General features: G+C 44.4%; 1 protein-coding gene across 5 annotated transcripts in view; it reads right to left on the reverse strand.

Moving 5' to 3' along the window:
• KCNG2 (potassium voltage-gated channel modifier subfamily G member 2) overlaps positions 1-14,544 on the reverse strand; it is a 90,659-nt gene that overhangs the window by 58,561 nt on the left and 17,554 nt on the right. The gene's annotated exons all lie outside the window — the stretch shown is intronic.

The following is a 14,544-nucleotide window of genomic DNA, read 5'->3' on the forward strand; positions in this document are numbered from 1 at the left end:
ACCTCCTCCCGCTCGCCTCTCTCCCTGCCCCGCCTCCCCACTTTGATTTTCTGCAGCCAGATTCTATAACTGGCTGCAGGAAATTCATCCCTTCCTCATTCCCCTGTCATTCTCAGGTGCAAATGTGGTTGTGGGGGTGGAAGGTGACGGCATCACCTCTCAGGAGCAACAGTTCCAGAGATCAGAGGGGAAGCTGTCTTAGTCTGTATCTGTAAAAGCATGCATCCGACAAAGTGGGCATTCACCCACGAAAGCTCATGCTCCAATACATCTGTTAGTCTATAAGGTGCCACAGGACTCTGCTGCAGTTCCAGAGAGGTGTTACAGTGATCAGTGGTTTTGGGAGTGAGAGCGCAGCTGGACAGGAAAACCAGGAGGTTTCTGAAAGTACCTGGGTAATCTGTGATTATTAGAAAAACAAATCAAAGTGAGCAATTTACAGGCTAAGTTTGAAGGTTATCTTCCTTTAAAAGGGAAAGACTGGCAACAGGGAGGGGAGTGCAATCAGAGTCCCTACTCCACTGTTACACACCCGGAGGATCTTGGCTGCACAGTGCTAATCTTCCCTAGGCTAGTTACATCAGCTTTGGGGACCAATTTACATCGGTGCTATAGCATCAGAAAATCTGGCCCATTCCATTTACCTAAAAGCAGCAAAGAATCCTGTGGCACCTTATAGACTAACAGACGTTTTGGAGCATGAGCTTTCGTGGGTGAATACCCACTTCCTCAGATGCATGTAATGGAAATATCCAGGGGCAGGTATATATATGTGTGCTAGCAAGCAAGCTAGAGATAACGAGGTCAGTTCAATCAGGGAGGATGAGGCCCTGTTCTAGCAGTTGAGGTGTGAAAACCAAGAGAGGAGAAACTGGTTCTGTAATTGGCAAGCCATTTACAGTCTTTGTTCAATCCTGAGCTGATGGTGTCAAATTTGCAGATGAACTGAAGCTCAGCAGTTTCTCTTTGAAGTCTGGTCCTGAAGTTTTTTTGCTGCAGGATGGCCACCTTAAGGTCTGCTATAGTGTGGCCAGGGAGGTTGAAGTGCTCTCCTACAGGTTTTTGTATATTGCCATTCCTAATGTCTGATTTGTGTCCATTTATCCTTTTCCGTAGAGACTGTCCAGTTTGGCCGATGTACATACCAGAGGGGCATTTACCTAGAGTGCCACACTGAGGGTGCCCAATAACCTCAAAACTGAGGGTAACTGCAGACACAGGAACACATTTATTCAAGCGACTCGGTATTATTTCCCTTTTACAGCCTTTTTTATTTATTTTTTTTTAAAAAGTTGCATTCGTATTTTTTTTTGGTCCCCAGCACTTTCTGTACCTTACATGTCTATGCACTGAATTACTTAAACCACAATGCTGCTCATCAGTCTCCTCCTCCTTTATATTGTCTGCCCCACTTTCACATCTCCAGTTTTATATCATAATGAAAAATTCATCATCTTGCTGCATGTTCCACCTAATGAAGTGAGCGGAATTGGTTCTCATGCACATCCTTTAGGCATTCCATTAGTCTTCTCCATCACTCCCTAACTAGCACTCACAAGTATCCTCTCTCTTTGAGATCCAAGTGATTCTTTACCCTCTCAAGTGCTTCATACTTATAACTAAGGCTACAACTTAGACACAGGTATTTTTAGTAAAAGTCATGGACAGGTCACGAGCAATAACCAAAAAAAATCACAGCATGGTGACCTGTCTTTTACTAAAAACACCCCTAATTAAATCTTCAGTGCTGGGGGGGGGGGCGGGGGAGAGGGAGAAGGGGAGGCGCTTCCAGGGATGCTGCTGATCTTGGGTGGGGGCACTCCAGGCCCCACCACTGCTGGGGTGGGGGCAGCCCAAGGCCCCCTGCCACTGCTGCTGGGGTGGAGACAGCGGCCCAGTGTCCTCCCGCTGCTGCTGGGGAGGGGGCAGCGGCCCAGTGTCCTCCCGCTGCTGCTGGGGAGGGGGCAGCGGCCAGGGGTCCCCACGCTGCCCCTGCTCTGGGCGGGGGACGGCCCTGGGTGCTGCTGCTGCTCTTGGGCAGCGCCCACGATCAGCTGCCTGGGGCTGCCCGAGCAGCGGCCGGTATGGTTGGCCCCAGAGCCACCTCAGCTATTCGGGTGGCCCTGGGGTCAGCCACACCAGTCGCTGCAGAAGTCAGGGAAGTCCCAGAAGGTAACGAAATCCGTGACTTCCGTGAAAGACTCTCAGCCTTGCTTATACCATACATGATGGCTTTGCAGAGAAGCAAAGTTTCCCGAAGCAAATTTACAAAAAACGGAAGTCACAATAAATCAAGCCCATACACATTTCTTTAAAAATCCTATCAGATGTGTTAGGCATGATCTTCTTTGGATGAATCCATTCTCAAATAAGCATATGGATTTTGACATAGAACTCCTAGTTTTTAGAAGAATCTCAACTCCTCTTCTGATTTTGCTCCTGGAAATAGTTACTGGTGCAATTCTGCACACAGTCATAATTATGGTTACATTTTATAGCATGTAGAAAACAGGTAGCACCTCTGTGTCCTACAAATTGTGGGTGCACTTTATTTGTAACCACCATATGGTACTCACAATTATTTTCAGACATTATCAAGGTGCAAAATCAAAGGCTTCTTTTCACAATCAGGACTTAATTATCCATATTCTGATTGACCAATTGGGCATTTTTGGGAATGTCACAGCAATGACCTTATCACTGTTGCAATATGTAAATTAACTGAAAATTACTGATAGTAGGGCTTACTTCCAAACCTTCACCTCTGCCCCTTTCACAAATACTAAAGACATTTTGATCTGGTTGCCAAGAGCCTTTAAATTTAGTTTAGAAACATTTTCAGTCAGCAAACTTTTCCTCCATACTTCTTATGGAAGATTAAATTAACTTGTCCTCTTTGCTTACTGTTTTATTCATGAGTGTCAGTTTCTTACCATCTGAACTAGTGCAAATAGGCTTTGTGACTTTATTACCACACAGAGATTGTGAGAGGAGAAAATAATGTTTGTCTATGTCCTTAATAAATAATGACTGGTGTTTTCTTTACTTCAGAGCAGTGGATTGAAGAAAAGAGATGTTTGGAGTCGAATTTCCACAGCCTTATGACTTGTTTGTATGAAAAGTGTGCACACGTATTTATTTGGGCATACAGACTGGGTGAGTTCAATCCTTGAGGGGGCCATTTGGGGATTGGTCCTGCTTTGAGCGGGGAGTGGACTAGATGATCTCCTAAGGTCCCTTCCAACCCTAAGAACCTATGATTCAATTGGGCATGTAAGTTATCCAGCTGTCTGCTCAAATACTGCTGTATGTGATCATTAACGGTTGTGCATGTTTAAGTGGATGCAGGCACACAAACTGGAGGTCTTTTGAAAAATCTAGCCTCTGGAGGCCAGAGGACACTGTCCATTAGCTAACAACTTGTAAGTTTCAATACTGTAAGATACTGTTTGATGGTGCACGATTAATCATATCACTTGATTCATTAAAAACTGAACTGGACAAAGAATATTATGACAATTATAATGTTCCAGTTCTGCACAGCAAGGAGATGGACAAGATGGTCCAATAGGTATTTTCAAATTAATTTCCATAATTCTAAGTCAGCCTGTTTTACTGAGGTTTGTTCCTTGTTTTATTGTAACTTTTTCCAAATAATTTCTTACTCTCTAGTGACACACTTCTTTAATTTCACCCCATTTTCTTTTTGCTTACATTTGCCATACCTCATTGCTTAATTCTTCCAGTCCAGTGTCTGCAACAGGTGCTTTAAACCTTGCCCACCTCCGTCCCCCTCGGTTACTAACTTCCAGATCTGTTTTGCTCTTACTAGTTTCCATTTTTGCTCGATGACACATAATGTGCTGTAAGTCTAAGGGTTACAAGTTCTCACTCAGCACTTTTCATCAGCTCTGTGTGTCCCAACCTTCCACTGATTTACCTCATTTGGTTTCACCTGGCTCTTCCAAAATTCTTCTGAAATCTGCTATGCTGAAATTCAACATCCTTATTTGGTTTCACAGTGGTAGTAATTGTAACTCTAATTAGACTATGATAAATATAGACATCTCTACTTAGTCTGGACTAATCTGATCCTGTCACTCAACACCTAGATGTATATTTTGAGCATAGTGTAAGGTTACCACTCTGTCACGGAGGTCACAGATTCCATGATTTTAACACGTCTGCAAGTTCTGTGGCTTCGATTTCAGCCTTGGTTGGTGGGATGTGGATTTGGGCTTCTGCCCCAGGCAGCGGGGTCCAGGCTTCAGCTTCAGTGTGATTTATTGCCCACATCCTAACCGTGACTTTTAATAAAAACACCTGTGCCAAAATCGTAGCCTTATGTACAAACCACACAAACTTAGTTGGAAATTGTTTCTTTCCTTCATACTTTGTGTAAGGAAGCACTTGTCCTATTCAGAGAATACAGACATTTCTTAGTTTATTCCTCTGAGTTCAAATTTCTCACTACGTGGCAGATATTATGTTTTGAAATCACGCCTTACTACTGGTTTGCTGCTTTCCACAAACTACTTTGATCTCTGTTATCCTCTTCTCTATATTTTGCCCCTTCTTGTCAGGCTGTCGATAGCAGCTTCCTTTGATAAACCTATTCTTCTATTATAATCATCTTTAGTTATAGCCATAAGAATCCAACCTGCAGTGGAGATCTGTGCAGATTTTTACTAGATGCACAAAAACCCACTGAGGTTGTAGATTCCGGTCATTGGAGGCATGTACGAACAGGTTAGACAAACATCTGTCAGGGATAGTTTAGGTGTACTGAATCCTACCACAGCATGGGAGGATGGGGATGGGAAGGCTAGATGACCTCTCAAGGTCCCTTCCAGCTCAACAATTCTATGATTCTACAAAATTATTCTTGTATTATTGTTAGCACTTGTACTTGCCTTTGTTTAAGGACTTTTTATGGGTATTTTGCTATAATACTTGCATGGAAAATTAATAGGCATCTCCCAAGTTCTCACAAAGCATCAAAGACAAAACCAAACATGTGGCCACAGATCTGTGGGATAACAAACCCCTCCGAGTTGGCAGATCTCAGCCAACTACACTGAACTACTTTCCCTTCCCACTGCGCTCTCTCCCCTTGGGAGCCAAGTCAGCATAGTTCTGCCAGTAGTTGCACTGCCATGAGCTGGTTGACTCATGGCTGCACTCTGTGACCCCTTCAAGAGGGTTCACAGAGAATAAAGTGACTTAGTAACAGCTTCTAGAAGCATCAAAGTCTGCAACTTCAACTCATAAGGTAAACAAAACATGACATACTGTATGTCCTCCCTGTTTCCTACTGAGACCTAATTCCTTACCATGCCTCCCTTCTCAGTGTGATCCATCAGCTGTGCAGATCTTTTAGAGAAGGGAATAAGGCTGGTATGCCAAAAAAAGAGCATCACATGGAGCTGCCTTTTCCCTCCATACTCCCCATCATGGCTTTTCCCATGGTTCTGTCTCACTCATTAACACACAACAGAGGGAGGGGAAAGCACCAGGGTTTTTGTCATGTCTCCTGCCTCTGTATACAGATAACTTAGAAACAAATCCTCTCTCAAGAGTTGGCCCAAGGTCTTTCAGCTCTTAATGTTTCCTCTTTACTCCTCTCTAAGTCTTACGTATGTTATTTGCGTCAGAGCTTACAGTGCCCTTGTACTTTGAGGAGTGACCTTACAAATGACATCACGGGGCTCCATGTTTACTATGTCTCAGTGATTTCCAGATCACTCACTCGCTCAGTTAAAAGGAAAGAGATTGAAGTTTAAAAAAAAAAAAAAAAACAATCTCAGCAAACTCAGCCTGGGATTTGAAGGTCAAACTGGGACTTTCCTGGGACTTTTGTCAGTAGAATTCATCCAATTTTCAGTTACACCTGTGTAATTCTCCTGCCTTCGGTGGGAGTGTAATTTGAAGGCAAATGGGAATGCACAGATGGCCCTGCAATAAAGTACAAGCCAGTACAGAACTCAGCACTCACTCCCAACTCAGCTGTGTTGTGTCTCCAGGGACGACAGTGGCAAAAATTTACCTTTGTCACTAAAATAAGCACATATGGCTCTGCATGCACACAGAGAGCAGACTTCTAAAGCCAGACAGTGCCATTTTAATATAGTCACTTTGCAGGGTAAAAGTGCCATATGTTGTTATTTCCCACTTATTCACTCACATGCTCTCTGTAGGCATTTTGGTTACCCAACCTCTTCTTCCTTCCATTACCTTACTTTTCCCGCAACAATCACCTGCACTTTGCAGCCAACATTTAGCTGCAGTCTAATCTGCCTGTATCACGCCACAGAGTGCAAAAAAGATTTCCAGTTGTTTATACACCTAACATATTCATCAATTTTTCAGCCAGGCATTTCAGTTTTTAATCTTCCCTTACCTCTGCTTTGCCATGAATGCTTGTGGTAATACTAAGAAAAATACTCCAGGGGCCTGTTTTGTTTTGGTTTTTTTCCCCTTCTTCTTAATATGTTTGAAGGTTATCCTTCATCTTTCTTATTCCAAATTAGGTTCCAACCTAGAGCATGGCTAGTGACTTTCTGGAAGCTTGTCCATCTGGAATACCGATTGTCATATTGCACTATTTTCAAACTTAAGCCCCAATCCTTCAAGGATTTATGTACTTCAGTAGTCCCAAAGCTATAACTTAGGCCTGCATCCTTTAATACCTTGTGTAAGATCAAGCACATGCAAAAATCTTTAGCGGATCTACACCTAATCCCATCCGTTACAGAGCTTCAGTCTCTCAAAATGTAAAGAAAAAGGAGAAAGAAACAACACACACTCCTCCAGCATGAAAACAGCCAGCCAATTAAGAGTGACCTGCAGATAGAAAACGGTGGGTTTTGTGCTCTTGTTTCTTTGTAATGTTTAAAGATTGAGGGGGGGAGGGGTTACATTTATCTTTCTTGGATTTTGTGTTAAAAATAATAGGCATGCCAAGTTTAATCTTTCCCTGTTTTTGCTGGAGAACTCCTCAGAGAGCCAGAAAACTGGAGTGGGAACTTTTGCTGCCTTTAAGGGGCAGGATACTGAATCTTTCACAAAACACTTTTCTCCTATATCTTTGGCAAAGGTTTGAGTTAAATGCACATTTTAACCAATCTGAATAAAAATCTTCTGATATCCATTGCTCAGTCTTCACCTCCTAGATACTTATTTTTAGGGCTCCGAGTCTGTCATGGAGGTTGCGGAAGTCACAGATTCCATGACCTTACGTGAGTTCCATGACTTCTGAAGCGGCCAGTGTGGCTGACCCCAGGGCCACACAAGTAGCTGGCTCCTGGGCCAGCTGCTCAGGTGGCCCCAGGGCCACCCATACTGGCTGCTGCTGGAGCAGCCCTGGGACCAGCAGGACTGGCCACTGCCCTGGTCAGGAGGCCCCAGGGACCGCCTGAGCAGTGACTGATGTGGCTGGCCCTGGGGACTGCCTGAGCAGTGGTCCCCGGGCAGTCAGAGCAGCCACTGGTCGATGGCCCCCCGCAGCTGGGGCCGCTGGCCCTGCCCCTCCCAGCAGCAGCCTCCCCGGGTGCCCCCACCCCTACCAAGATTTAGTCAGGGGTATTTATAGTATAAGTCAAGGACAGGATGACTTATACTAAAAATACCATGACTAAATCGAGGCCTTACTTACTATGTCACAATCCTACTAGTTCTCCAATTGTCCACAGAGTCTTCCAGGAAAAGACAAATGAGTCAGATCTGAATTTCTAATGTGAAAAAACCTATACAACGAAAATTCAGGTTTCAGGCTTTCACTGTACATCATAAGGAACTACAATTAAAAGAGGGCATAACCTAATATTTCCCCTTTCCAGAGCCCTTTAAACCTTTACTGTCATCACAGGATCAGCACCAGCTGTAGCCAGTTAAACTAAACATTTTCAGGTTTTTACATGCTGCTGGGAGACAAAAAGTACCCCGATGTAGTCACAGAAACACATTCCCTTACAAAGGAAAGTTTTAGCACTTTAATAGACAAAAGCACAGTTTTCTTTAGGGTTATGGATTTAGCAATCTCGACTGCTACCAGATTGTTTACTTGGAAGAAACACGCACACTGCTCATGACACATATAACCAAAAATACAGATGGGAAATAAATATCGTCAGCAAAGCACATATTATTTGTATAATTACAAAAGCCAATCCATACAACTGTACTAACAACAACATACATGATTTAATCTGGTAGACAGCCTGCTGGTGGAGCAGAAATGTAATACAAGTTGGTAAAGAGCAGAATGCACTTTTTAATTATATTCATTATGCATAACTGCACAAAACTCACTTGTTTCTGGCATGTACTCTACCCCTCATCAGTTAATCTGTTCCAGATTCATAAAATGAAATGGATATTACAGTAACTCCTCGCTTAACGTTGTAGTTATGTTCCTGAAAAATGCGTCTTTAAGTGAAACGATGTTAAGCGACTCCAATTTCCCCATAAGAATTAATGTAAATAGGGTGGTTGGGTTCCAAGGAACTCTTTTTTTTGCCTTACAGTATAGTACTATAATTGGGAGGTGCCCCCATCTTACCCCACACAGGCACAGCCCACTGGCACTGGAGACAATGAGGCAGCCAATGAGGCTGAAGGTGCTGTAGGCTAGGCGAAGGACTCGTGCTGCAGCAGTGGCAGCTTCCCCTACTCTGCAAGCACCAGGGGCGGGGGCTCAACCCTTGGCCCACCCACGCCACCGCTTCCCCCAAGCCCCCACCCTTAACTCGCCTCTTCTGGGGGAGGAGCAAGGACATGGCGTGCAGGCTCCTCCTTCCTCCCCTGCCTCCTGAACACTGCAAGCCAGCTTATTGCCGTGGGCAGGAGGCAGGGGAGAGAGGGGGAGGTGCGTCGCATCCTCGCTCCTCCTCCATCCCTCCTGCCCAAGGCAATCAGCTGGCTTGCGACGTTCAGGGGGCAGGAGGGAGGGGGGAGGAGGGAGGACTCGGTGCACAGGCTCCCCCCTCCCTCCTACCTGCGACAATCAGTTGGTTTGCGGTGTTCGGGAGGCAGGGGAGGGAGTCCTCGCTCCTCCCCCCTCCCTCCTGAATGCCGCAAGCCAGCTGATTGCCGTGGGCAGGAGGTGGGGGAAGACGCTGATCTGCGGGGTCTGCCAGTGGGCGGGAGACACCGTGTGTGGGGGAGGGGGGCGCAGGGGAGCTGCTAGGGGGCTGACAGCTGTGGACAAAGCAGGCAGCCAAACAACATTATAGCAAAGCATTGCACAACTTTAAATGGAATATGTTCTGTAACTGGGCAGGGACGTAGGATCAAAACAATGTTAAGCGAGAGGACGTTATGTGGGGAGTTACTGTATTACACCTCCATTTCCATATGCATTCGTTATTTTTTCTTTCTCGCTAGATCAGAAGAGACAGACACAGGACCACATCCAGCCACTACTTCCAATACTTTGAGGGATATTTATTGAAAAAATGTTTTTGGTGCACCTCCAGGCACCTATGCCTGATATCCTTCATCTAATGGTAGTAAAGTGTCTTTGCTGATCTTGTAATATTTATCAGGTACCACAATCACAAGGGCCTGTCGAATCACCTGCTGTGGGAGTGTATTGGGACAGGAGAGGCTTTTTGATTGGATTTGTTTCACATTTACTTTGAACAGGTGTAGATGACTGCCCAACATGCAAGGTAACAGAGAATCAGGTCCTACACTGGCAAAGACTGGAGATACACGTTCAATAAAGGGTGCATTTGCTACCCTGTTAGCACTCATCTACACCGAGTTAGAGTTGGTTTGCTCCCATCTGCACCTCTAGAACATGCTCCTTTCAGCATCTCAGGACATCCTACATTTAGGAAGCTTGGTCAAGGAGCATTTAAAAGCTTTTTGAGGTAGTTTCATGGGCTGGGACGTTGACTGTGAAATGGTGTTTATGTTAGGGTTTTATGTTGGTGCCTATCCCCCTACCATCTGAGCACCTATGGTAGTGAGTTATTTGGTACTGTCATTTAAACTGGAAAGTCAGTATGATAATTTCTACAAAATTAATTGCTCAGCAGTAGGGAGTTCAGTGATAATATAAATATCTAAATGATTAACATTCAAGCCTATGGAAGTTTTGCATTAAAACCTGTGGTAGGTGCATGGTCCATATGTTTTCCTAGGGTGGAATTCATCCCTGTGCCGCGGGCTAGCACAATCCCTAATTTAGGAATTATGCTGAATTTAATTTATTGGTGCTCGAGCTTAGTTCTAGCCTCTGTTCCAGGGCAAATGTCACTCTTGGATTGTTTTATGAGAAGGGTGAATATGAGATAAGCATAACCCCCAAATCTGTATTGTGCATATCTGCCTAGGCATCAAGGGAGGAGCATATTTATAACCCTAAAAAGCAGTTTCTAAGTCGGGGTAGGCAAACTTTTTGGGCCAAGGGCCACCTCTCAGTGGGGAAATTGTATGCAGGGCCGGTGCAGAGGGTTGGGGTGCGGGAGGGAGGGAGTGTGGGGTGTGGGAGAGGGTGCAGTGTGCAGAAAGGGGCTCAGGGCAAGGGATTGGGGCAGAGGAGGGATGTGGAGTGTAGGAGGGGGCTCAGAGCAGGGGTGCAGGAAGGATGCGGGAGGGGCTCAGGGGAGGAGGTTGGGGTGCAGCAGGGGTATGGGGTGCAGGCAGGGGGGCTCAGGGCAGGGAGCTGGGGTGCAGGCGGCATGCGGGGTGCAGGCAGGGGGGCTTAGGGCAGGGAGTTGAGGTGCAGGTGGCATGTGAGGTGCAGGCAGGGGGGCTTAGGGCAGGGAGTTGAGGGGCAGGGTGCAGGCAGGGTTCGGGCTCCAGCCCTGCACCGTTTATCTAAAGCGGCTTCAGGGTGGCAGCAGCACGCACCAGGGCCAGGGCAGGCTCCCTGCATGCCTGACCTGGCCCCTCGCTGCACCGCTCGAGGAAGTGCTGTGGCCCCTGGGGAGTGGGGGCGGAGGGCTCCACGTGCACTGCCCTTGCCACGCCTCCAGGTACCTCCTCCGAAGCTCCCACTGGCTGTGGTTCCCCATTCCCGGCCAATGGGAGCTGCGGGGGGCGGTGCCTGGAGGCAAGGACAATGCATGAAGACTTCTGCCCCCCTGCCCGGGGGCCACAGGAAAGTGGTGCCGGCTGCATCTGAGAGCAGCTCCTAGGGGACAATCCCGTGGGCCGAATCTGGCCCGCAGGCCATGGTTTGCCCACCCCTGTTCTAAGTAACTGATCAGTACACAAACACAGAGTAAGAGAACTGTTGGAGAAAGGTTTATAAAATTAATGAAAGAATTCGATGACATTGAAATCACTCTGACATTTTTAGGAAAATGGGTTTTTAGAAATCTCTGATCAATTTGCTGATTAAGATAGTATTTCAAAACAATGGACAAGATATTCTGTAATCCTAGTATCATAGCTCTGGGTGCTTTGGGTGGCAGACTGTAGCTGCTGTTCCAAAGCCCTTCTAAAATTCTGGTTACATTTCTCCCTCCCTTTACATTGATATTTGCAGGAGACCTGTCCTTGTTAGCCTGATGCTGCCACTGGGCTAAGTCTAGAAAGCTTAAACTGTTGATGACTGTGAAGCCATTTTTGTGGGCTCCTCAGAGAGGCATCTGCTAGCTCTGTAATAAATAACATAATAAGTAGGACTGCAAACAATCCCCACTAACATGCATAATGCCAAAGATGTATACATTAAGAACCCGACAGTTCTTTTTTCTACTGCCATTTCTAATTTGAAATTAATCCAATATTTTTGAATGTGCTTTTATATTCACTTTTTATTTCAAGTGAAGATGGACCAACATGTTTATATGCCGAACTGAATACCTCTGATGGCCATCTGAAATTCCAGAAATGAGTGGCTCAAAGCCAGGCTTTCCTAATAACACTCATAAGTGGAATAAGATGAAACCTCAGAGGTTAGTGTCATATGCTTCAAAAAAGGTTCAAGAAACCTCATAATGGACAATAATGGCATATCTTGCTCTTATGCCAAGTGTCTTCCTAATCCTACACAGTTAGTGCTAGATTTACATCCTGAAGCTTGAGGGTTCAAGCTCTCATACATTTTTATCCTATTTAATGAAACTGCAGCTGTTTTTCCTGCTTCGTTGTTTTGCACTGAAACTTCCAATGATGCATAGGATAACTTTAAAATTGCAGACTAGTTTCAATCCAAGGTGCAATTAAAATTCTTTAATAATGGCCCACTTCTGTGAATGCAAAAGGAGTGGTATGAGCTGACACACTGCAGTTGATTCTCACATTCAGGAAACAGAAAAATAACTAAATTTTGCTCACTGCCAAGAATCTCAGATCCTTTTTGAGCATACCCCGGAGATCTGTACTGTGCCTCCATAAATAGGTTTGTCTTATACTGATATTGGCTGAGCTAAGGAAGGTATTCAGGCAATAACTAAGTTATTGAAAAGGAAAGTCATAAAACCCTTGTTATGTAGGTTGTTACTGGTTTATTGTAGTTCTGGTGATGCAATTAACAGAAAGGGCTAAAAACATACAATGCCAAGTGTATTCAGAGGTTCCCAAAGAGATAGTAATAAGTTGTACTGAATCATCTAAAAACAAAGATTAAGTCCATGTTGGCTGCACTACTAGTACATCAAAACTACCATTACTAAGGGTCCTCAGCTTCTTTAGTTCTTTGGGAGAGATGTGATGTGTGAGTTAAACAAGTATTAACCTGTACAGCCAGCCATTGAATGAACTGGATTAGAGTTTTTGTTTTATTTTATTTCTTGGTTTTACCTGTTTTGACTCTTTCTTTCTAGAATAAATGGTATCTGGTTTAAATGCAATTATCAATAGTGAGCAAACAAGTGTGAAAAGGCTCTACCCTCAGGGAAAAAAAAGAACAAGTGGATAGAGTTTACCAGCCCACAGCCACGGGAGTTTGGGATAGACTGGAATTCTTGCTCAAAGTAGTGCCACGTGTGGTGGAAAGAGCTCCAGGATGGTCTGGGGCAATCTCTGAGTGCACAGATATGACGGTCTGTTACTAAAGAGAGTAGTGGGGTGCATTCAGTAGCCAGAAACGAGCCCCATCTTTACCTCTCAAATCTGACACAAGTAAAAGTAGTGTAAATTTGCACTAGGTTATTGGCCAACTCAGGAGTGCCCACACTGTCCTTGAACAACTACTCACATAGACTGTTTGTGACAGAAATATTGCATTATGCACAACTACTTTTGACAGGATATTCAACCAGAGCAAAAGGATGCCATGGATGGAGAAGGGGGACACAGAGTTATATGTGTGGACAACACCTTCTAACCTCTAGACCTTGCCTGGTAAAGCTCCTTCCTAACTCAGTATGTGGAGGGACAAGAGAAGTATTGTCTCTGGAGGTTTCAAAGGAACAAGCATCAGGATGCAATAGTGACACTGAAATTCCCCATCTGGCTACTGTTTTTCAGGCCCTCACATAGACCTGAAGCTAGATTTGGTCCCAGCTGAGTATAGCATGCACTGCAGTACCCTTACAACAGCTTCTTTGCAAACAGCTCACTGAATACACAACTCCCATAAAAACATATCGTATGGAGAAATTTGGGGCTTAGATGCACTCTCCTATGTAAGTTGGTCAGAGTACCCCTCATTTATTAGATAACAGAACTGGTCCCAGGCAGCCTTAAAAATGAACCCTTAAAATCTGTAGCATCTCGACACTACACAATAGGCCATATTTGATACCATTCAAGAAAAAGCAAATTTTAAAGAAGCACTGTATGTACATATACATTTTGGGAATTCAAACAATTACTGTCTGCAATGGAGCTATCAAAGCCTATCAAGAAATATAATGCTCATTAAAAATTATTCAGCATACTTATTTACATGCATAACAACTCTGAACTAACAATTACTGTGTGCAAGACTGGGTAAAACAGATATGGTTTTTATATGCTCTGTGAGAGCCCAGTCCTGAAAAGCATTATGCACATTAGAAATCCATATGCACTCCCATTTACTTCAGTAGGATCGCTTGTGCAAGTAAACACTAGTCATGACAGTACCAGTTTGCAGGATCAGGCCCTCAACGTGATATGCATTTACAATTTTTGTTTTTAAAATTAGGGGAATTTTTTAAGTGTTATTTTTCTATTTTGATATAAGCATAATGTAACATGGCAGGACCCTGGCCACTATGAGAGCTTTACTCTAAATTATAGTACAAGTGCAACAGCTCAAAAACCCCCACAAAAATATCTAGAGTCAAGTTCTGCTCTCACTTGCACTTGTGTAAATCTGGAGTAGCTCCACTGATTTACTCCAGTGTAAATGAATAGAATTTACCCCTACAGTCCAGACAGGATTTGTTTCCACTGCAGAGACCATAATCAAAAGCCTCTAGAACAAATTCAAGTCCTTCTGTTATCAGGAAAGCCTTCAGTGTGAAACCTTGGAGAAACATTGCGGGAGTTTGAATGTACAAATCTCAGAATAAGGAATCTAGGGAAATATTAACCTTAATATTCTGTGAAACATTTTTGTGATATTTACATGAAAGAGCATACACATCCAAGGGTTGA

This window comes from Gopherus flavomarginatus, chromosome 2 (genome assembly GCF_025201925.1).
Source record: "Gopherus flavomarginatus isolate rGopFla2 chromosome 2, rGopFla2.mat.asm, whole genome shotgun sequence".
Taxonomy (NCBI): Eukaryota; Metazoa; Chordata; order Testudines; family Testudinidae; genus Gopherus; species Gopherus flavomarginatus.